The following is a 23,283-nucleotide window of genomic DNA, read 5'->3' as shown; positions in this document are numbered from 1 at the left end:
TATGAACATTGCGACCTTGAGTAGTCGCCACAGTAGCTCAAAACTTTCCTTCAGGTCACTTCGCAACTAAGTAGTTTCCAGTACGGGGTTAAAGTCTCCAGTTGGCGAGAACGCATATGGTGCTGTTAATCTGTTAGAGAATGTTGTATAAATCACACGGTTACAGAGAAAACAACGCAGGAAAATTACAAATCTTTTACAAATGTTGAATTTATAAGTATTCTAAAACGAGAATATTGCTTCTGACGAAAAAATAAAACTTTTATTACGATATCGAATAATATCAAAATTTTAGATGTTGAAAAAAATAGAACAATGTTAAACATTGGGAAGTAAAAACAGTACAGCTGATATTTTTTGTAGAGCCATAGTAGTATGTACTTTTAATGTTAAAAACATTTCTTAGGAGACAATGTACATACTGTACTATGAAAAACGTAAAATTAAGCAATTTCCTCAGCTGTGCCGAAAGTTGAATAGCTAAAGGGCCCGGAAAGGTTTTAAATTGTGAGTCTTGGATAGCCCTATCAAACAAAAAAATTAGAAAAACACTTCCGGCCTAAATGCAGTACCGGAATTATAGCCTAAAATCGATTGTTTCCTTACTTGTTTTTCTTTTTTAAATTAAATTCCTAGCCAAAACAAGTAATTTACATAATTCTTTCTGTAATGTGTTCTTTGGTTCAATACCCTCAGGTGTTTTCTAATTTTTTTAAAAATGACCACACCGAATGTAGTTATAAGCGCTTAAGTGAAACACTGCGTTGACTCACATTAGCGCAACTAGTGATAGAAAGAGGTAAACTGCTAATTTAATCGACGGGATAACGATGATTAAGAAGAGGACTGTAATTTTTAGCAATAAATTAAGAATACTTCATTATATTTTATTTACCTAAAATTCGTAGCTCATATCCCTAGAATGTTTTTCAACATTGAGTTGCTTGTCTGATTTTTTTCTGTACCTCGAATTTTCGATAATTCAATGTATGTTTAGCCTCCGTATGCTCTTCGATATATCGAAGTTCGACTGTACATAATGGTAACGTAATCAGCTCGCATTGTTGTCTATATTCTAAAGAACGCTCTAAATGCTGCTGTTTTCGTTTCAAACCCTCCTCACTCACCTTGGTTCTCCAAATGGAATGCTTGTCGCCGATACATCACTTCTCTTATTCGCATGAGGTTCAACCACGGCAGTTTTGCAAATCATCTCTATCGGATAGGAGTCCTAAACTCGCCCTACTGTTCCTGTGACCGCCAAGCAATCGCTGACCTCAACCACATCTTCTTCTCGTGCCATCTTTATAATGTACAGCAGGAAAAATTTATAACAACTTTACTTTCATTGAAATTCCAACTACCACTCAACATCCAGTGCATTTTATCATCCCAACAACCAAAAGCGTATAATGCAATCGCCATATTCTTAAAAGACACCGATTTAAGATTATAAAGTTTGATGTGATACTACTTCAGAAAAACTACGTAAACATACTACAGTTGCAGTGTCCCAATTTGTTCTTTTGTTTTTTTTCTCTTCGTATGTGTGTGCGCGCATTCGGTACGGGCTCGGAACGTAATACCATTATAATACTATGGAAGATTCATAGGTGTATATGTATTCTAAGTGTATATTTAATGTATATGCTTTGTTATCTAATGTATATCTAGCTGGCTGTTTGGTCTGGCACCTAAAGCCAATAAATTAATTTTTTTAAAAAGTTTACATTGTGGGACACACTTTATCGGCGACTATCGAGATTAAATTTTCCCGCTCCCTTCTCAGAAACTGCGAGAATTAGGATTCGAGTCTTGACTACGGCATTTCAAGTAGTTTTTTGTGAGGAATATTTCATAAACTTTGCAGGACAGAACCCTAACTGAAGGTCCTGAATATCGTATACAATCATAGGTGTTGAATGGGGACGCGGAAGGCAATCACATAGGCGAGATATAGCCGCTCGCTGAAGAAAGCAATCGAGTTGTCTGTACAAAATAAAAGAGCTGTAATGAGATGGGACGTAGCGAACAAGGTTAATGTTCGCTAAGGGAACAGTTACAGAAAAATATAAGGAACAGAGGAGACATCTAAACAACGGACATGCCATTTTGTTTGCTCTGCTACGAGTAGTATTGCAAATTTATTCCGTGAAAGATGCTTTAGAAGGATCCATGTTACACTGGCTGTTTTCAAGAAAGGGTCTTACAGAAGAAATGAATACTTCTTTAAAATGGGTCTTGAACGCAAAAGCTAGCTTACAGTTTTGCATTATTAGAGAACGTATGAACATAGCAAAGACCTCCAGGGTGTGTATCACTTGACCAGTAGGCCTGTGCCGTTCCTGAACGTATTTTATGATAGTAGGCTAGCACGGCGGATTTTTTATTAGTTTAATAGTTTTGTTGTGTGTGGGAGGGGGGGGAGGTGGTTGCGAGATAGCCGAGTGGCATTGTCATTGGTTTTTCACCAAGATGGTCGCGGTTTGAATCCCAGCCAATGCAAGCGCGGTGTCTGAAATGGAAAACCACACCCTTGTTATTCGGTTACCACAAAAACACTAGAGTTCCCATGGCTTTCATGAAAGGCAGGTAAAACAAGTTTGCTGGCTTTGCTTGGTTTAATATTCATAACGTTATTGGCTTTACGTGGTGCGTATAGTTTATAATATATATCTGGCCGTAGTGTATGTTAAAAGATGAGCAAAGTTTGGTAGTATTGGAACAAGTAGTAGCAATTTTTTTATTTCTTTATTTTTTAATGGTTCTACGTCGCACTAACACCTCGAAGGTTTCCGGTGACGGCAGGCTGGGAAAGGGAAGGTAGCGGCCGTGGCCTTAAGATACAGTCCCAGCATTTGCCTCGTGCCGTCGGGCTGCCGACGGTGGGACTCGAACCATCATGTCCCGAACGCAAGCTAACAGGTACGCGATCCTGATCTTACGGCCAACTGGTTTGGTAATAAGTAGTTTTTTTAGGTTTCTTCTTCTCCTTTATCTGTTTACCCTCCAGGGTCGGTTTTTCCCTCAGATTCAGCGAGGAATCCCACCTCTACCGCCTCAAGGGCAGTGTCCTGGAGCTTCAGACTCTGGGTCGGGGGATACAACTGGGGAGGATGACCAGTCCCTCCTTGCCCAGGCGGCCTCACCTGCTATGTTGAACAGGGGCCTTGCGGGGGATGGGAAGATTGGAAGTGATCGACAAGGAAGAGGGAAGGAAGGGGTCGTGGGCTTATGTTAGGTATCATCCCGGCATTTGTCTGGAAGGGAAATGGGAAACCACGGAACACCACTTCCAGGATGGCTGAGGTGTGAATCGAACCCACCTCTACTCATTTGACCTCCCGAGGTTGAGCGGACCCCGTTCCAGCCCTTGTACTACTTTTCAAATTTCGTGGCAGAGCCTGGAATCGAACCCGGGCCTCTGGGGGTGGCAACTAATCACGCTAACCACTACACCACAGAGGTTTTTAGGTTTGAATCTACAATTTGGGCCCTAAAACATGCGAATATCTCCGCCTGGTAGGTGCCCTTAAATTTCAGTTCTATTTGAGCACATGAGGTGCCTAGTATCAAACATGGACAAACGCCATTTTGTTAATTTTTCAGTAGAGCCACATTTTTGTCTCTCTATGTTAACCTCCTGATACGAGTGTGAAACTTTGTGTGTGCAATATTGCCAGCCCTATGAACAAGAAAACCATTGTCGACACTTAAGAATTTCATTCTAAGGCAATGTAAAACACGTTCAAATATGACGATGTCCATTTTTGAAACTAAGATTGACTTTTGTCCGATTTTGATACAAACATCCATGTAATTGTCCACTTTTGAAACAACCTATCCCAATATTTTGAAATAAAGTTGCGGGATGGCATGATAGTAAACTTCTGTTTTAAAAGAAATGTAATGAAAATATGAAAGAAATAAGTTTAATCTTATACTCTGTTAACAACTAACATGATATTCATCTGAACTTATTGTGGTCGTTATCTTCTCAGATATTTCTCAGTCCTATCTGACGGCAAATATGAGTTTCCAATAACTGGAAATATCAGTTCTCATTTCTTTGCCTCATTCTCCAGCCACTTATAAAAAGACACATTGTCAGGGCGCAGCTTGCTTTGAGATGTGCCTGTAACAACAGACAAATTGTAACAGTAAAGTTGTCTGGAATAATAAGCCGACTGATCAGTTAATTTTGGCAAAGCAAGGTTCTTTTGGCAATCATAGGACATTTTTTCTTCAGTTGTCGATAAAAATTCTCTGCTTGTTTTTTGTGAATAGTTCTCTTCAAAATTAAGGTTGTTCTTTCCTCTTCATTCTTTTCAAACTTAATACATTGCTCTAGTTCCAAGCATGTAGTGCACTCATCTGTGCCTGGAGAAGAAAACCCGAAATTTAACCTGGTATTAAAAATGTGCCTAAAGTAAGCTCCCTTTACTTGCAATTCCACTTATGGTGGACACTCCGAAACATTGCCTTCTATATTAAACGAAAATATTTTCCCAAATACTTATGTTATAAGTAAAACACTGAAAAAACATGAGCACTAAACCTCCAAGCACGCACCGACAAGAGAATGTAAACAAACGGTCGCCATGCCAGTTTGATGTCACTTGTAGCAATCTGATTGGCTGAAACGGTCATGTCCGTGTTTGATAGAAACTCTGTTTGGAGGTGTCCGATTATGAAAGAAACGGCATATTTCTTTGTTAAAAATAAAGTACAAGTATTCGTTTATGAAAGACATGGGCCACTAATTCAGAGAGAGCATTAAAAATACTATAATTTAATATTCTTAACTCAATTTTGATATGGGTGGCGCATGTCCGTGTTTGATATTAGGCATCTCACATATTCATACACTGTTCTCTTGTTATAAAATACAAAAGTTGTAGCTTCCAGCACGACGTTCGTTTGAGTGGTGAAAAATAAGTTTGTAAGAGGTAAACAATGTAACTGTAGCTTATTATTCATAAGTAAACATTGACAAACATGATTTTATGCTACGTTTTGCCCGATAAAAACTGCTAGCAAACCCATGTTAAACGGCACGTTCCAAAATAATCCAGCACGCTGATACCTACCAGCAACTAACGAAAAGCGGCTAATTTACGCTATGTCCGAGAAGCCTGGCTCAGTTTGTAGTGTACACCCGCTATGGGAGAGCAAGAAATTTTCGAAAATAATCAGCAAAGGAATGGCTGTTGCTGAAACCATCACTCATTGTTTTACATGGCCCCTTCTCCCCGACAAGTACCGTGCCTTTGTCTTGCTTAACGTTTGCGAGATATTAAACCACGACTTGACCTTAAAGGTGTCTATATACCGATCAAGTTGGCTGCGCCTTTCGATTTGCGTAATTATGCGCTTGTATTCGGGAGATGATGGGTTCGAAACCCTCAATCGGCAACGCTGAAAATTATATTCCGTGGCGTTCCGTTTTCACACCGTGCAGTCGGTGAACCATTGCAAAGTTAAACCGCTGGCGAAACAAAACACAAAACAAGAAGAGGTGTCCATACGTTCATGAGTCTGGCTTGCAGGTCCGATTGGGCTCGGCTTGGGATCCAGCGAGTTAACGTATCTGTGTCTGGGATGACGCGGACTGGGCTGCTCGCTGCTTGCTTACGGTTCACTCCTACGTGTGGTCTCAAGCGCCCCCCCCCCCCAACACACACATATACTAGTTTTATTGTGCCACTTATAGCACGACAATGTCGGTAGCATTAATGAATTCTGGCTTTGTAAAAGCGTGGGGTAGCGTACCTGCCTCTTACCCGGAGACCCCGGGTTCGATTTCCGGCCATGTCAGGGATTTTTACCTGGATCTGAGGGCTGGTTCGAGGTTCACTCAGCCTGCGTGATTACAATTGAGGAGCTATCTAATGGTGAGATGGCGGCCCCGGTCTAGAAAGCCAAGAATAACGGGCGAGAGGATTTGTCTTGCTGACCACACGACACCTCTCAGTTCGCACGCCTTCGGGCTGAGCAGCGGTCTCTTGGTAGGCCATGGTCTTTCGGGGCTGCTGAGCCATGGGGAAAGAAAGGCTGTAAATTGCCGATTCCATGACATGTTAAAAAACATATTGCTGCAAATAAAACAGTGTCTATTTCATTACTGTAATTTATTTCAGAATGGCCCAATAAATATACATAGACATATATACAGTTTACACGCGCACATTATTGTATTTAACCATGAATGGCCGGCTATACTTAATAATTGGTGTCCGTTTACAAAGCCTCTCCTCTTCCCATACAGCGGGTGGTCCGGCTCTTTACTTCCTCAGAGCGAGTTAATCCTATTCACAAGCTCGCCTTGCAGTACTTCCACTTCTCGAATTCCAGTCACCCTACACAGCAACTGCGTGCAGACAGCTAGATTTGAACACAGTGCTACTGGCTACACAACATACCGTCACCGTTCCTTGGTTCGCCTCCAGAGACAGTCCAGTAATTCACACAGTCACAAGCTAGTGAACAATTGAACAGGAACAGCTCAACAGTATTCAACAGGAGGACAATACTCACAACAGCGAATATTAACACAGATCCAATTACACTCACGATAGCTGCTTCAGTCGCACACAGTACTTTAAGGCAGTACACAGTCTTCAGTTCCATACGCCATCTTCAGTCCAGCTACTTGCTGGACACTCCCACACGATAACAACAACAACAACAACAACAACGACAACAACCACAACTCCTTGTTTAGATCTCGCTGGGACACTAACGACAGCCAACACCACTGTCGCCCTCAGCCCAGCCACCGAACCCCAACAAACCGAATATCACACTGACTTTAACACTCGCTCCACCATGGAATTCAACACCGACTGTCCGCGGCTAGCCTCCCTTTTTATAGCTCGGGTGATGTGTACCAGAAAATTCGTGACGTGATTAGAGACGGAATATTCTCGTTGCACCTCCCAGAAACTCACAGGTAAAGCAGCCGACGAGAACAATACACGGAAAGGCCGTGCCCCATCCCCCCCTACAGGCGGCTGGGAGTTCATCGGTCGTCTGACTCACTAGCCACCTCCAGGAAGGACCGAAAAGGGCTATCACGGGACTTGAACGTAACAATATCAGTCGAACAAGGCAACGTGCGATGGCGCGCAGTTCGGGTGGGAAAAAATATTTCTCATCTCGCGGGGTTTTGGCTGGGTCCGGGTCCACCCGTTGAAACAGTCACTGGACTCAAATACATACACTGACTGACAGAGCAAATGCAACACCAAGAAGGAGTGGTCAGAACTTTATGCCAATTGTAGGGTAGACTGACGTCACTGAGGTATGCTCATGATGTGAAATGCGCCGCTGTGCTGCGCACGTAGCGAACGATAAATGGGACACGGCGTTGGCGAATGGCCCACTTCGTCCCGTGATTTCTCAGCCGACAGTCATTGTAGAACGTGTTGTCGTGTGCCACAGGACACGTGTATAGCTAAGAATGCCAGGCCGCCGTCAACGGAGGCATTTCCAGCAGACAGACGACTTTACGAGGGGTATGGTGATCGGGCTGAGAAGGGCAGGTTGGTCGCTTCGTCAAATCGCAGCCGATACCCATAGGGATGTGTCCACGGTGCAGCGCCTGTGGCGAAGATGGTTGGCGCAGGGACATGTGGCACGTGCGAGGGGTCCAGGCGCAGCCCGAGTGACGTCAGCACGCGAGGATCGGCGCATCCGCCGCCAAGCGGTGGCAGCCCCGCACGCCACGTCAACCGCCATTCTTCAGCATGTGCAAGACACCCTGGCTGTTCCAATATCGACCAGAACAATTTCCCGTCGATTGGTTGAAGGAGGCCTGCACTCCCGGCGTCCGCTCAGAAGACTACCATTGACTCCACAGCATAGACGTGCACGCCTGGCATGGTGCCGGGCTAGAGCGACTTGGATGAGGGAATGGCGGAACGTCGTGTTCTCCGATGAGTCACGCTTCTGTTCTGTCAGTGATAGTCACCGCAGACGAGTGTGGCGTCGACGTGGAGAAAGGTCAAATCCGGCAGTAACTGTGGAGCGCCCTACCGCTAGACAACGCGGCATCATGGTTTGGGGCGCTATTGCGTATGATTCCACGTCACCTCTAGTGCGTATTCAAGGCACGTTAAATGCCCACCGCTACGTGCAGCATGTGCTGCGGCCGGTGGCACTCCCGTACCTTCAGGGGCTGCGCAATGCTCTGTTTCAGCAGGATAATGCCCGCCCACACACTGCTCGCATCTCCCAACAGGCTCTACGAGGTGTACAGATGCTTCCGTGGCCAGCGTACTCTCCGGATCTCTCACCAATCGAACACGTGTGGGATCTCATTGGACGCCGTTTGCAAACTCTGCCCCAGCCTCGTACGGACGACCAACTGTGGCAAATGGTTGACAGAGAATGGAGAACCATCCCTCAGGACACCATCCGCACTCTTATTGACACTGTATCTCGACGTGTTTCTGCGTGCATCGCCGCTCGCGGTGGTCCTACATCCTACTGAGTCGATGCCTTGCGCATTGTGTAACCTGCATATCGGTTTGAAATAAACATCAATTATTCATCCGTGCCGTCTCTGTTTTTTCCCCAACTTTCATCCCTTTCGAACCACTCCTCCTTGGTGTTGCATTGTCACTGTCAGTCAGTGTACAAATGGTAAGGCTGGCAACAGTGCCATCGCGGCACCCCACTACTCTGTTGACCCCAGTCTGTCAGCGGGAGGTGAGACCTTGTCTGGCTCGCCGACCTAATGTAAACATTGACTTGCACACTTGATGTATGCTACTAAATAGCATTAGCCATTAATCAGTCGTCACACATGCTGCGCCTCATTGCATATTTATATCGGCACGCCACTGACATTCTCTGACAAGGAAGAAAGTAATCGTGATGTCACCAGCTGCAGATAGATCACTGATCGCGTAACAGAGAACGATGTTTATGAGGAAGGGTTCTGTATGTAGGGCTCGAATTCTTGTGTAATTTTACATATTGCATTCGTTTACTTGAATACAACTGAAAAAGGAAAAATGTCGGTGAAATGTGCTTCTGATAAGGTTATACCGGGGTTTGATTTTATATATGTCCGTCTCCGTAGCGTAACAGTTACGCCTGTTGCTCACGGTAAAATTTTCTGTCAAATTTATTGTACAATAATTTCATTTTATAAAATTTCTGTTGCTCACGGTCAAATTCAAGTTTTATAAAACCTTTGATAAAACTTTTCATAAAATAGGGCATGTTCTATTCCATAAAATTAATTTTACGAAACGAACCAATCAGCAAAGCTGACATCACGATGATGCTGGCGCTACGTCGTGAGAAGATTGTGAAGCTCGACTGTAAACAAACACTTCTTTCTAAAATGGCAGGATCCGGGTGGAGTAAGGAAGCTGTTAGTGCTTTACTGGAGGAATACCAGAAATATCCTTGGTAGTACGAAGTTAAAACGCCACTTTACCACAACAGAAATGCAAGGAAAGAGGCAGAAAACACAATCGCCGAATTCCTATATGAATGCTGGTCTTCTAACCTCAACTAATTTTCGACCAAGGACAGCAATCCTCTACCTTCTTCTCTTTACTAGATCCAGTCCCGAGTCCAGCATTTCCTGGCATTTCTTTTCTTCCTTTTAACCACTGTACAAACATATAATTGCAGCTAAAGCATCAAGTTTTGCTTTGTTTGTTGGAGCCATACTCTCAAACCACCGCCGTCTCAATTTGAACAGCTCATTCTTGGTTTAAAAGTTTATCAATAGATGGCAGCATATACACATCTAAGTTCAGAAGTGAGTTCATAGATGGCCATCCTGATGCTTTCACGGATTTTATAAAATAATTTTCCCGTGAGCAACACAACTTGTTTCCGAAATTTGTATAAAATTAATTGTACAACAAATTTTACGAAACATTTTACCGTGAGCAATAGGCATTAGTGTTATTAGTTGCAGTACACGGGGGCCCGGGTTCGATTCCCGGTCTCTTCTCCTTTTTATATCCCTTTTTCCACACCTGTGGGGTCGCGGGTACGAACTGTGTAGCACATGTGGATTTGGCCCTGTTTTACGGCCAGATGCCCTTCCTATATGAAAGAATGTAATCACTATTGCGTGTTTCTGTGGTGTTGGTAGTGTAGTGTGCTGTGTGGATATAAGAGGAAAGGGTTGGACAAACACAAACACCTAGTCCCCAGGCCAGAGGAATTAATCAGAGGTGATTACAATCCCCGACTCTGCCGGGAATCGAACCCGAGACCCTCTGAACCGAAGGCCTCAAAGCTGACCATTCAGCCAATGAGTCGGACCGTTCGATTCCTGGCACTGTCAGAAATTTAAGAATGGCAGGAGGGCTGGTATGTGGTTGAATTGTACATGCAGCTCATCTGCATTCGGAGTGTGTCTGGAAAGAGTTGCACCACCTCGGGATTCGAACACGCTTTGTTCGGCTCCATGGCTAAACCGTTACCGTGCTGGCCTTTGTTGTAGGGGGTCCTCGGTTCGATTCCCGGCCGGGTTGGGGATTTTATCCTTCATTGGTTAATTCCGATGACTCGGGGGCTGGGTGTGTGTGACGTCTTCATCATTAGAATTCATCATAGGTGGGACCCCATCCTCATAGATGTGCAGGTTGCCTGTAAGGCGTCAGCTAGAAAGACCTGCATCAGGCCTCTTCGGGGGTCACATGCCATTAAAAATATTTGACATATTTTTTACATATTCTTAGTAATATTACACCTCTTCCTTCCTTTTTCTTCTTCCTCTTTATCTTTATCTTTTTACCCTCCGGGGTCTGTTTTTCCCTCGGACTCAGCGAGTGATCACACCTTTACCGTCTCAAGGGCAGTGTCCTGGAGCTTCAGACTCTAGGTCGGGGATACACCTGCGGAGCATGACCAGTACCTCGCCCAGGCGGCCTCACCTGCTACGCTGAACAGGGGACTTGTGGTGGGGATGGAAAGATTGGAAGGAATAGACAAGGAAGAGGGAAGGAAGTGGCCGTGGCCTTAAGTTAGGTACCATCCCGGCATTTACCTGGAGGAGAAGTGAGAAACCACGGAAAAACACTTGAGGGATGGCTGAGGTGGGAATCGAAAAAGCTCTACTCACTTGACCCCCGAGGCTGAGTGGACCCCGTTCCAGCCCTCGTATCACTTTTCAAATTTCGTGGCAGAGCTGGGAATCGAACCTGGGCCTCCGGGGGTGGCAGCTAATCACACTAACCACTACACCACAGAGGCGGACGCTAATATTACACATGTTTATATATTATTGGAAGAACGCAATATTTTTGTACATATCTAAGTAATCATTAAAAAAATTGTCAACTCATTTAATTTTCAGACTATAGCAAAATGACTGGAAAATTTCATCTCGTGTACAGTAAAATATATTTCAGCTGCTAAAGTTGGCTTTAAAATGGGGATTTCTAACCCCCTGTCTGTGAAATACAGTAGGTCCGAATTCCTCAACCACATACAACAGCACTGATCCTTTCTCAGAATCTGCGATGGCTAGGTGTCTTTCATTGGTCAGAGTTTCTCACAAGCTCCATCCAGTCTTGAAACGAAACGAAAAGGTTCATCAAGCTCTCTGTCTGTTTGCAAGGTCATCATACTCCGCACGGCTTTACTTCTAAATTGACGTTTTGGCCGATGTTGGCTCTGTTCGTGGTTATGCGCTTAAACATATACATCCATAGACATACATCCAACCACAGCCGACTTGATGCGTCGCTCTAGAAGGAACGCAGCGAGGGATCCAGTCAGCCGTGATCCAACCAATTCCAAGCTGCCATTCATATCGACTTATATGGGTAGAGTGCGATCTCGAAACCTAGTTGTCAACTCTAATACAGTATTTACATTCACCACGTGGTTAACCTGTCTTGCTCATCGTGCATGGTATTCGGTTCGCGATCTTTTGCATTTTGCTTCAATACTGAGTGTTTTTCATGTAGTTTTAATCTCTCTAGTAGGCCTGTAGTACAGTATAGAGTAGTTTACAGTTTAGCATAGCATAAGTTAGTAGAATACAGGTTTTATAGTTCAGTGTATAAAAATAGCTGCGGTTTTATTTACGTTTGTTTATTGGTTAGTATACTTAGTTCGTCGTGTTTAGCACGTCTCAATGTTGTTCGGGAAAGCCAAGTGGCAATAAAGTGACTCTGAAATCAGTGGGCCATAACCTCCTTCCTGTGCCGAGCCATTAACGGTGAGTACTGTGTTATTTTCACATTCTCCTTTATTTTTAATAATGTATTCCCTTATTAGTGTCGGATGTTGTTAGTAAGTGAATTTGTTTTCAATTGCGATTCAATGGCTTTTCTGTGTACGGTATTACATTTCACGAGGGCTGTTTACCGCTGTTCTCGCGGCAGTAGTGCGCTGGCAACACAGGCAAGGTGATGCTCATTTGTTTTGCGAAAGGTCAATTTAGAATTAAAAGAGTGCGGAGTATAGCGGTGAACAAGAAGTCTCTGAAAGATATTTCACCCAGCTAGTTTTATGTTTTAAAATATGAACCGATGAATTCCTGTGATGTTGAACTGTCCTTCTTAGCCTACAAGAGAATTTTATCGGATCAGCGCGAAAACATGGAGAAGTACTGTAGGGAGATCAGAAGAATGCACATGCCCGGTGAGGCACGGGGCGAAGGGGTTTTCACCAGCAGAGCCAGTGATGCAATGGTTACCATAGCAACTCCGCTACTACCCAGGCGACTTTATATTATCTTCTACTGGCAGTTTTTCGCTCTTGTCAGTTGTAATCCAGCGAACTGTAAAGTGTGAGTCAATGTTTTCGTGTAGCATATAAGAGCAGATAAGAGCCGATCTGTCTGGGCAGAACAGGAAGTTCGTGCTTGCAGGCCAATTCCTCATACTTGCATTCTTCTCATCTCTACACAGTACTTGGTGGCCCACTGTGCATCATGATAAGCAAAGTTACAAAGGGACAGAAAATTAATTACAAACATATATTGTGTAATATACTCCGAGATTTACAGTGCAAAAATTATTTGAAGTATTTTGCCTTTAATTTGATTAATACTGTCAAAAATAGAAAACGGTAGACCAGAAAAGAATTGTAAAGAAACAACGATGACTTCATCATAAAATATGGAGGCATTTAAAACGATTTTACTGTCTCGTATCATATTAAAAGGAATATATGAACATTTTTGTAAATTTAGTGCTTTAATAGGTGCCTACTAGGGTCAAGTCTTGTAAAACGGCCATATTTCGTTCTTTCAAATCTACCGCCTTCCTATCTGGAGAGGAACGCGACAGAGTCTGTTAAAATCATTGCCATAGTTGTTCGGCTTCCGTTCAGTTGTCTGCTATTGTCATATGTCTGTTTTGTGCTTTTCTACGAGTGAATATTATTTAACATCCACATTCTAAAGGTAAGTCTGACGAAGCCATTTTTATTTTTCCTGTTCTTGAAATATAATTCGTGCTTGCAGTAGCAGTATGAGTTTTAAATTATAAAAGGTGAACATTGTCTGTTAAAGCATGGCCTTCAGTGAAGAGAAGTGTAGTTCGTTACGGTAGATTAGTGCTGCCATATGTGAGATAGGTCGTGAATTATTTGGTCTTGTAACACGGCCGGCAACCTGGCAGCTGCAGCAACTATGCCCTACGCCTTCTGTACTAAGAAAGAAAAATACAGGCAAAAGTCAAAAGGCCACAATTTTGACTTCCCCACAATACATAAGAGAACGAAGAGCAAAGAAAATGGCGAAAATGAACCCGAAAGCGAAAAATGGATCCGTACGAAACACTGATGATAGTAGGTGTGGATATTATGATGGACTCTTCAGCGAAGACCACGACGGGCAAATTTGGGTGTATTGTGTAAAGTGCACTATGTGGTGTCATGAGAAATGTGCAAATACACATGATGTAAAATATTTTGTGTGTGAAAAGTGTTCATGAACAGAATTTTCCATCTTAAAAGACTGTCTTCTAATACGGCCGTTTTGCAATGATCCTAAATAAGTTCAAGTAAATTCATTTATAATACAGTTGTTTTGAATTCCCGCATACTAAACATTTAGTAGTTATGTACCTTTCATTTCCACTTTAATTTGTCTTTGTACTCCTTTTCACCTTCGAATAAAGTATACGAATATAATTTGGTGGCCGTATTTGAGAACCTGACCCTATTACTATTACATCATCATCATCATCATCATCATCATCATCATCATCATCATCATGAGTCGTGTAACTCATTGCTGAGAGTCGTGACCCCACTTGACTTCACACAATATTCTTGATTAAGTGGTGCCAACTTTAACGATGTTCAGCTTCTGTTAAAGGCTGCTGAAGAGTCAGGCCGGTGGTACGCAGAACTTGATCAATCCATCTGCTCGATTTCCTTCCTCGTGGTCTTCTGCCGACAACTTTGCCTTCCATGATACACTTCTTCAGATTTTCACTAACCCATCTCACAATAAGTTATGCCCGAAGAATTGGACGATTCTCCTTATGACGCGAGAAGAGAGACGTTTTGAGATATTCAGTTCTTGAATAATAGATGCATTAGATCTTGTTTCCGTCCAAGATACACGGAGCATCCTTCTCCAACACCACATCTGAAAGGCGTTGGTATGGTACTTGTCTCTTGCCTTAAGAGTCCAGGTCTCGGAACCATAAAGGAAGACAGAGAACACAAGAAAATCAACTATAATAGTCTAATCTTTGTACTGTTTGTTAGTGCTCTTCTCTGTCATAATTGTGTGAGTTTGCTCATGACAACGCGCCCTAAGGTGATACGTCTCTTAATCTCTTTGTCAGCACTTCCGGTATCACAGGTATATAAAGTCATTTAGCACCTTCAGTTCCCTTAATCGACCTGTCAGCTGGATCTGTGCCGCTCTGTCAATTACCCTTAGTTTGGACTTACTCAGGTAGATCTCTAGTCCATATTCTAAACTTGTATCTTTTACCCTTGCTAGTAGTTCATCTTCACTGCTGACAAGGAGAGTGGTGTCATCAGCAAAGCGCAGGCTACTGATTTTTCGTCCACGAATTGATATGCCTCCAGTCCAGTCATTGAGGGTTTTCTTTATCACATATTCAGCATAGATGTTATATAGAATAGGTGATACTGTGCAGCCTTGTCGGACACCCTGCGAAATACTGAAAAATTATGAAATGTCACCATCTACCTTTACAGTTGCAATGTTGTTTTCCATACCGACTTTTTCAGTAATGATATTAGATGTTGTGGAATACCAAATTCACCGAGAACATACCATAGTTTATTCCAGACAACACAATCAAAAGCTTTCTTGTAGTCAAGGAAGCATATTAGCACAGAAACACAGAACTCACGAGATTTTTCAAATATTTGCCTCATATTAAAATCTATTCCCGTGATCCTTTTCCTGCAACAGGTCCTGCTTGGTGAATGGATATGCGAGGCATTATGTAAGAATTGAGGCGCTTGTTTATGATGTACAATAAAATCTTACTTGAATGAGATATCAGAGCAATTGTACGGTAGTTGGAACACTTCCTGACTGACCCTTTTTTTTTGCAAGGGGATTAAGAACGTGTCCAATATTACACATTTCACAGATATGTAATTCACTTTTGTGTGCATATTTTTCACTTTGCTATTGCATAAAAATACTGGTTATACTAATATGCAGTAAACTCCCGGTTACTACAAGGAAACCCTTCCAACTGTAAGTCTCCATACTGATTGAAAGTTGGTAGAACAATTTCAGTAGGAATGCTTTGTTCAGCCATATCAAAATCAAGTGCCCATTCGTATATTTAGCACATGTTTTGGGGTGTCAGAGTTTCCTCATATAAGCACCACAGAGATGGGAGTGATGTGTGTTCGAGACACAACGTTTGAGAGCGTGATACAAGAACTGGCCGGCCGCCCCACCTCTACCTGCTTCCCGCTACTCACTCCTGTCTATGCAGTGCTCAAATGAGCAAACTTTGACGCCCCAAAACAGGTGCTAAATTTTGATATAGCTGAATAAAGCATTCCTATTGAAGTCGCACCAAATCTCAATCAGATGGGAAACTTAGACTATAGATGGAAGGGTTTCCTTGTCAGACTAATGAAGGGAGGAACATGCACGCAAAAAATAGTATTTCCGTAGTCCTCTTTCTAACTCTAGAAAAGGCGTCCGGGCGTATATTTGTAAAAATAACGGACGAAGAAAAAATAAAAATTTTGAAGGGAGATCGTTTATACTGTATGTTGATAGTTTCGCCATTAGCTTGAGCATTTGCTTTGATCTTGGCATCTCTTACGTCCCTCAGTGACAAATTTCAACCGTTTAAATTATACAAACTCACTAAAGTCCTGACTTAGGAACCGCAAACTTAATACCGTTGGGGCAGAAGATAGCAAGAATTGACAAAGTGAGGTCTAAGAGAACAGATTAAAATTAGGAGAAATGCAGAGATGAATACGTACCATATGGCAAATCACATATTAAATGACGGTGCGCTGTTAAGAAAATGTGCTCACAGATAATTTTGTATATTATTTGAAATGAAATGACAGGAATTGGTTCTTAAATAAAGACATACTTGTAGGGATGAGAAGATGGAGGTGATTTGGCTAGAGAACGCACTCTTCCTGAATACAGAAGTTTCCAAGTGACGGGACTGCCATTATTTCTAGCAGAAATAATCTCTTCTTGAGTGGAAAGAGTTGAGGAAAGGCGATTAAGTTGGCTGCCTGCCACGAGCGCATTGCGATCATTATCCTCTGCTGGGAATATTGGAGCTCTGATCGATATTTACGTAGGGAGAACATTATTTCCCGTCTTATTTCCAATTCTTCTTGTGTGTTCTAGCTTCGTTTGCCATTGTGTGGCTAGCAAAAGAAGATGACTTAAGTACGTAATTAGTCTGTATTCGTGGCAAAGTTGGAGCTAAAGTCCCTCTTGTACACTTAACCACAACATTATAATTACACAATTATGTAATAGAAATGGTAAAAAATTACAACAAATCATGAAAGTATCAAATAATGTAGTAGTACTAAAAGTAGTATGGAGATAATTATAAAATTACTTAGCTGTTAGGCCTTTTTAAACGACAAACATCATAGTAATAATCAGCATCATAAAAAGATTCCAGCAAGATATAGCAGATATCCTGGATTCAGGAGGTCAATTGGACTGTATTGCGATTGACTTATCTAAGGCATTTGATAGGGTAGATCATGGAAGACTACTGGCAAAAATGAGTGCAATTGGACTTGACAAAAGAGTGACTGAATGGGTGGCTCTGTTTCTAGAAAATAGAACTCAGAGAATTAGAGTAGGTGAAGCTGTATCTGTCCCTGTAAAAATTAAGAGGGGAATTCCTCAAGGAAGTATTATTGGACCTTTATGTTTTCTTATATATATATCAATGATATGTGTAAAGAAGTGGAATCAGAGATAAGGCTTTTCGCAGATGATGTTATTCTGTACAGAGTAATAAATAAGTTACAAGATTGTGAGCAACTGCAAAATGACCTCGATAATGTTGTGAGTAGGCAATGGTATGATGATAAACGGGGATAAAAGTCAGGTTGTGAGTTTCACAAATAGGAAAAGTCCTCTCACTTTTAATTACTGCGTTGATGGGGTGAAAGTTCCCTTTGGGGTTCATTGTAAGTACCTAGGTATTAATATAAGGAAAGATCTTCATTGGGGTAATCACATAAATATGATTGTAAATAAACGGTACAGATCTCTGCACATGGTTATGACGGTATTTAGGGGTTGTAGTAAGGATGCAAAGGAGAGAGCATATTTGTCTCTGGTGAGACCTCAACTTGAGTATGGTTCCAGTGTATGGGACCCTTACCAGGATTACTTAATTCAGGAACTGGAAAAAGTCCAAAGAAAAGCAGCTCGATTTGTTCTGGGCGATTTCCGACAAAAGAGTAGCGTTACAAAGATGTTGCAGAGTTTGGGCTGGGAAGACTTGGGAGCTGCTCGACTAAGCGGTATGTTCCGAGCTGTCAGTGGAGAGATGGCGTGGGAGGACATCAGTAGACGAATAAATTTGGATGGTGTCTTTAAAAGAGGAAAGATCACAATATGAAGATAAAGTTGAAATTCAAGAGGACAAATTGGGGCAAATATTCATTTATAGGAAGGGGAGTTAGGGATTGGAATAACTTACCAAGGGAGATGTTCAATAAATTTCCAATTTCTTTGCAATCATTCAAGAAAAGGCTAGGAAAACAACAGTAGGGAATCTGCCACCTAGGCGACTGCCCTTAATGCAGATCAGTAGTGATTGAAGTCATCTGCAAGCATCCATCAATTGATTTCGGCAATTCATCTTAAATCTCTTACGAGAAGTCAAATCTTTAATGTTGGCAGAGAGTGTATTTCGCAGCCTAGTGACAACGAAGAAGCTGGTTTGTAAGTCCTAGAATGGCTGAGAGATACATTTAAAGAGGAGCCAGATCGTGTATCGTGGTTATGATACAAGGAGTGTTAATTAAAGTTTGATAGAAGATGATTCGGTACACTTGATTTTAAAAATCCCAGCTGAAAGGACAACATGTGGAGACTGCTACGCTCGTGCACACGAAGCCATGACAACTCCCTATAGTAAGGTGAAATCTAAGAATTATATCGCAAATTGAATACAAATATAATACAGGTGTAAAACTCCGTTCGAGCTTCTTATTATTGTCTTGAATTTTTTGCTTAAGTACATTGTTCCAGTAGTCTATAACAGGTAAAATAAGGATTGTACGAACAATATTTTAAGTTGTTTTACAAATATATAAAGTAGCGTTTGAGCGGAAAAAGGGATTTCTGAATTTGAGGGCATGTATTTATCGCTTGTTGAGTCCAATATAGCGTCTCAGTCGTTATAGCACCTACATTTTGTGTAGCTAGTGGCTTTACGTCGCACCGACACAGATAGGTCTTATGGCGACTATGAGATAGGAAAGGCCTAGGAGTTGGAAGGAAGCGGCCGTGGCCTTAATTAAGGTACAGCCCCAGCATTTGCCTGGTGTGAAAAATGGGAAACCACGGAAAACCATCTTCAGGGCTGCCGACAATGGGATTCGAACCCACTATCTCCCGGATGCAAGCCCCTAGCCGCGCGCCCCTATCCGCACGGCCAAATCGCCCGGTAACACCTAAATTGACGTACAGTAAGGCAAGGCAGTATTATTAACGCAGTTGCGGGCACATGTCTACTTTTTAACAAGTTTAAGGTACCAAATATTACAGTCTGAATTTTGTGATGATCTGTCTAGTTAATAGGCACTGAGTCTTAGCTCTTTTCTACACGCAGATTACTAATACAGTATTTTTAGTATTAGAGCCCATGCTCCTACGTACTTACCTTCCGTTAGTTTTCATCAATCGTTTTTCCTATATTGAAGTCAGTAGTATAATTGGATGGTTCTGCGGCCTCCTCCTCCTCCGGCTCTCGGGAGAGGCCTCCTCCTCCCGCGGGAAATTTGAATTTTGGCGGGAAATTTGAATTTTGGCGCGAGATTTGAATTTGTAAACAAAGCCACGTGCTTTTTGACAGCTGTCATCGACAACAACGCATCGCTAACCTCAGTACTGCCATCTTGACGGGCCTAAACCTCAGTAGTGCCAACTTGACCTAACTAGCGCGAGGTAAACAAAGCCACGTGCTTTTTGACAGCCACGTGCTTTTTGACAGATTTGTAAACAAAGCCACGTGCTTTTTGACAGCTCTCATCAACAACAACGCATCGCAAACCTCAGTACTACCATCTTGACGGGCCTAAACCTCAGTAGTGCCAACTTAACCTAACTAGCATGAGGTAAACAAAGCCACGTGTTTTTTGACAGCCACGTGCTTTTTGACAGATTTGTAAACAAAGCCACGTGCTTTTTGACAGACAACAACGCATCGCTAACCTCAGTACTACCATCTTGACGGGCCTAAACCTCAGTAGTACCAACTTAACCTAACTAGCGCGAGATAAACAAAGCCACGTGCTTTTTGACAGCCACGTGCTTTTTTGACAGCTGTCATCCGCCATCTTTAAACTACAGAGCACCGTGCTGCCCTCTTTCGTCACCTGTCATCGGCAGTGCTGCCATCTTGACGGGCCTAAACCTTACTGCTACCAACTTAACCTCACTAGCTCGAGATAAACAAATCCACGTGCTTTTTGACAGCTACGTGCTTTTTTGATAGCTGTCATCCGCCATCTTTAATCTATAGAGTACAGTGCTGCCCTCTTTAGCTACTTACCTTTGAAATGTGGTGGCGGATAATTTGAAAAATGCTTTTCGACAAGCAGCCATCTTTAATCCAGAGAGAACAGTGCTGCCCCGGTGACGGCAAATTCCACATGCTCTTGTTTGAAAACAAACTCACGTGCTTTTTTGACAGCTGTCATCTGCCATCTTTAATCTATAGAGCACAGTGCTGCCCTCTTTAGTTTGAAATGTGGTGGTGGTAAATTCCACGTGCTCTTGTTTGGAAACAAAGCCACGTGCAGCTGTCATCCGCCATCTTTAATCAACAGAGCACTGTGCTACTATCATGCGGGCAATTTCATCACCTGTCATCCGCCATCTTTAATCCACAGAACACCGTGCTGCCCTCTTTATGGCTACTACCTTAAGCACGTAGTAGCGGACAATTTGAAAAGTTCTGTTAGCTATCATCCGCCATCTTTAATCAAGAGAGCACCGTGCTGCCATCTTTAGCTAGATACCTTTGAAATGTGGTGGCGGCAAATTGAAAAATTCCACGTGCTCTTGTTTGGAAACAAACTCACGTGCTTTTTCGACAGCTACCATCCGCCATCTTTAATCAACAGAGCATAGTGCTGCCCTCTTTAGTTTGAAATGTGATGGCGGCAAATTCTACGTGCTCTTGTTTGGTAAACATAGCCATGTGCTTTTTTGACAGCTGTCATCCGCCATCTTTAATACAGAGAGCACCGTGCTGCCCTCTTTATCGTAGTAGATGTAAATTCGTCACCTGTCATCCGCAGTGCTGCCATCTTTAGGTAGATACCTTTGAAATGTGGTGGCGGATAATTTAAAAAGAAAAATTCTACAGCAGCCCTCTCTCGACGCTAATTGCGTAAGATGGCGGCTATACATGACTCCTTAAGGGTGCTTACGCAAGATGGCTGCTATACACAGGTTCTTATGAGACGCCCTTGGGATGCTTGCGCAAGATGGCAGTTATACATGGCTCCTTATGAGATACCCTAGGGATGCTTGCGCAAGATAGCGGCTGATCTTATGGGACGGCTTAAGGGTCCTTGGACAAGATGGCTTGAGACGCCCTAAGGATGCTTGCGCAAGATGGCGGACACAAGATGGCAGCTATACATAACTCCTTATGAGACGCTTTAAGGGTGCTTGCGCAAGATAGTTGCTACTCTTAGCTTAGAGGCTAACGTGTCATGCTAGTTCGATTCATTAAATTTGGGGCTTAAATGCAAAATGTTAAATATATCGAAAACGGCGCACCGTAGAACAAAACGGACAAAATTTTTCTGCCTAATACCTCGGTTCGCAGTATGAGGAACAAGAAAAACATTGTCTAATGATGAGATCAACGGTTCGGTTCCTACTTAGGCCCTTTGGCATTCACTCTGTTTTAGCTTGTATTGAAGCGAGTCTTCGTAACATGATCAGGTTTAGCTATGGTAGAGAGTATAACGTGCCGTGCAGGTTCGATTCATTAAATTTGGGGCTTAAATGCAAAATGTTAAATATCTCGAAAACGATGCATCGTAGAGCAAAACGGACAAAATTTTTCCGCCTAATACGTAGGTTCGTAGTATCAGGAACAAGAAAAAACATAGTCTAATGATGAGATCAACGGTTCGATTCCTACTTAAGCCCTTTGGCATTCGCAGCTATCTATTTCCACAAGATGGTGGCTGCTCTTATGAGAAACAAGATGCCTTGAGACGTCCTAGGGATGCTTACGCAAGATGGCAGACACAAAATGGTGACTATACATAGCTCCTTATGAGACGGCCTAGGGGTGCTCGCACAAGATGGCGGCTACTCTTATGAAGAAAGCTAGCTTAGAGGCTACTGCGCAAGATAACAGCTGCTGTTATGCATGTGGTGGAGGGCAATTTGAAATTCTATGTGCTTAATCAACAGAGCACCCTGCTGCCCTCTTTAGCTGAAATGTGGTGGTGGATAATTTGAAAAATTCTTTTGACAGCTATCATCTTTAAAAACAATGGCGACTATACATAGGCTGTTAAGGCCTTATCATTCTCCTCCTCCTCCTCCTCCTCCTTCTCTACCTCCTCCTCCGCCTCTTATGTCAAGGCATAGCTTTATATCGAACAAGTTTAAACCTGCATCGCGAAGGCAAGCGTGTGCAGCGATAACATTATTGTGCATGTTTAGACTTTCGAAACATAAGAAGAGTAGAATCAAACGCTGTACTCGATACGACATGTGATCAGAACATTGATTGATGCTTTCAGAAAACAAAATAAGTGATCAAGACTAGAATCGAACGATGTACTCAATACATCATGTGTTTAGAATATGTCATCGCTTGTTCTAAGAAGATCAGATTGAAACATAACAAGACTAGAATAGAACACTGTAATCGATGTTGTTAACTTCAACATGTGATCAGAACATTGATTGATGTGTTCAGAACACAAAATAAGTGATCATGACTAGAATCGAACACTGTACTCGATACAACATGTGATCAGAACATTGATCGACGTGTTCAGAACACGAAATAAGTGATCAAGACTAGAATCGAACACTGTACTCAATACAACATGTGTTTAGAACATGTTAGGGGGTACCCTTGTTATAAGAAGATCAGAATGAAACATAACAAGACTAGAATCGAACACTGTAATCGATGTTGTTAACCTCAACATATGATCAGAACATTGTTTGATGTGTTCAGAGCAAAAGTACAATTTTGATGATTTGCTTAGTGTAAAATCAAAAACTATGGAAACACACTGTGCACATATCGCGTAGCTAACTCGCTCAGTAAGCAATATCGCAAAACTACAACTTCAATGATTTGCATAGTGAAAACATCAAAAACACACTGTACCCATACTGCGCAGCTAACTCGCTCGGTAAACGATATAGCCAAAGTATAACTTCAAATTATTTACCTTCCATCATTCGTCTTGTGTGTAAAAATCAGTCGAACAAGTTATCGCATAAACATGGCTGAAAAAAAATCGTGATAGGGTATGGAACCCAGGGGTTACATCTTATCAGAAGGGCAAAAAGGATGAAAAACTCTTCCTCCTCCTTACCGCACATTCCTTGAAGGGCTAATT

This window comes from Anabrus simplex, chromosome 6 (genome assembly GCF_040414725.1).
Source record: "Anabrus simplex isolate iqAnaSimp1 chromosome 6, ASM4041472v1, whole genome shotgun sequence".
In the NCBI taxonomy this organism is placed as follows: domain Eukaryota; kingdom Metazoa; phylum Arthropoda; class Insecta; order Orthoptera; family Tettigoniidae; genus Anabrus; species Anabrus simplex.
The sequence above is the reverse complement of the archived record's forward strand: the minus strand, read 5'-3'. Positions refer to the sequence as shown.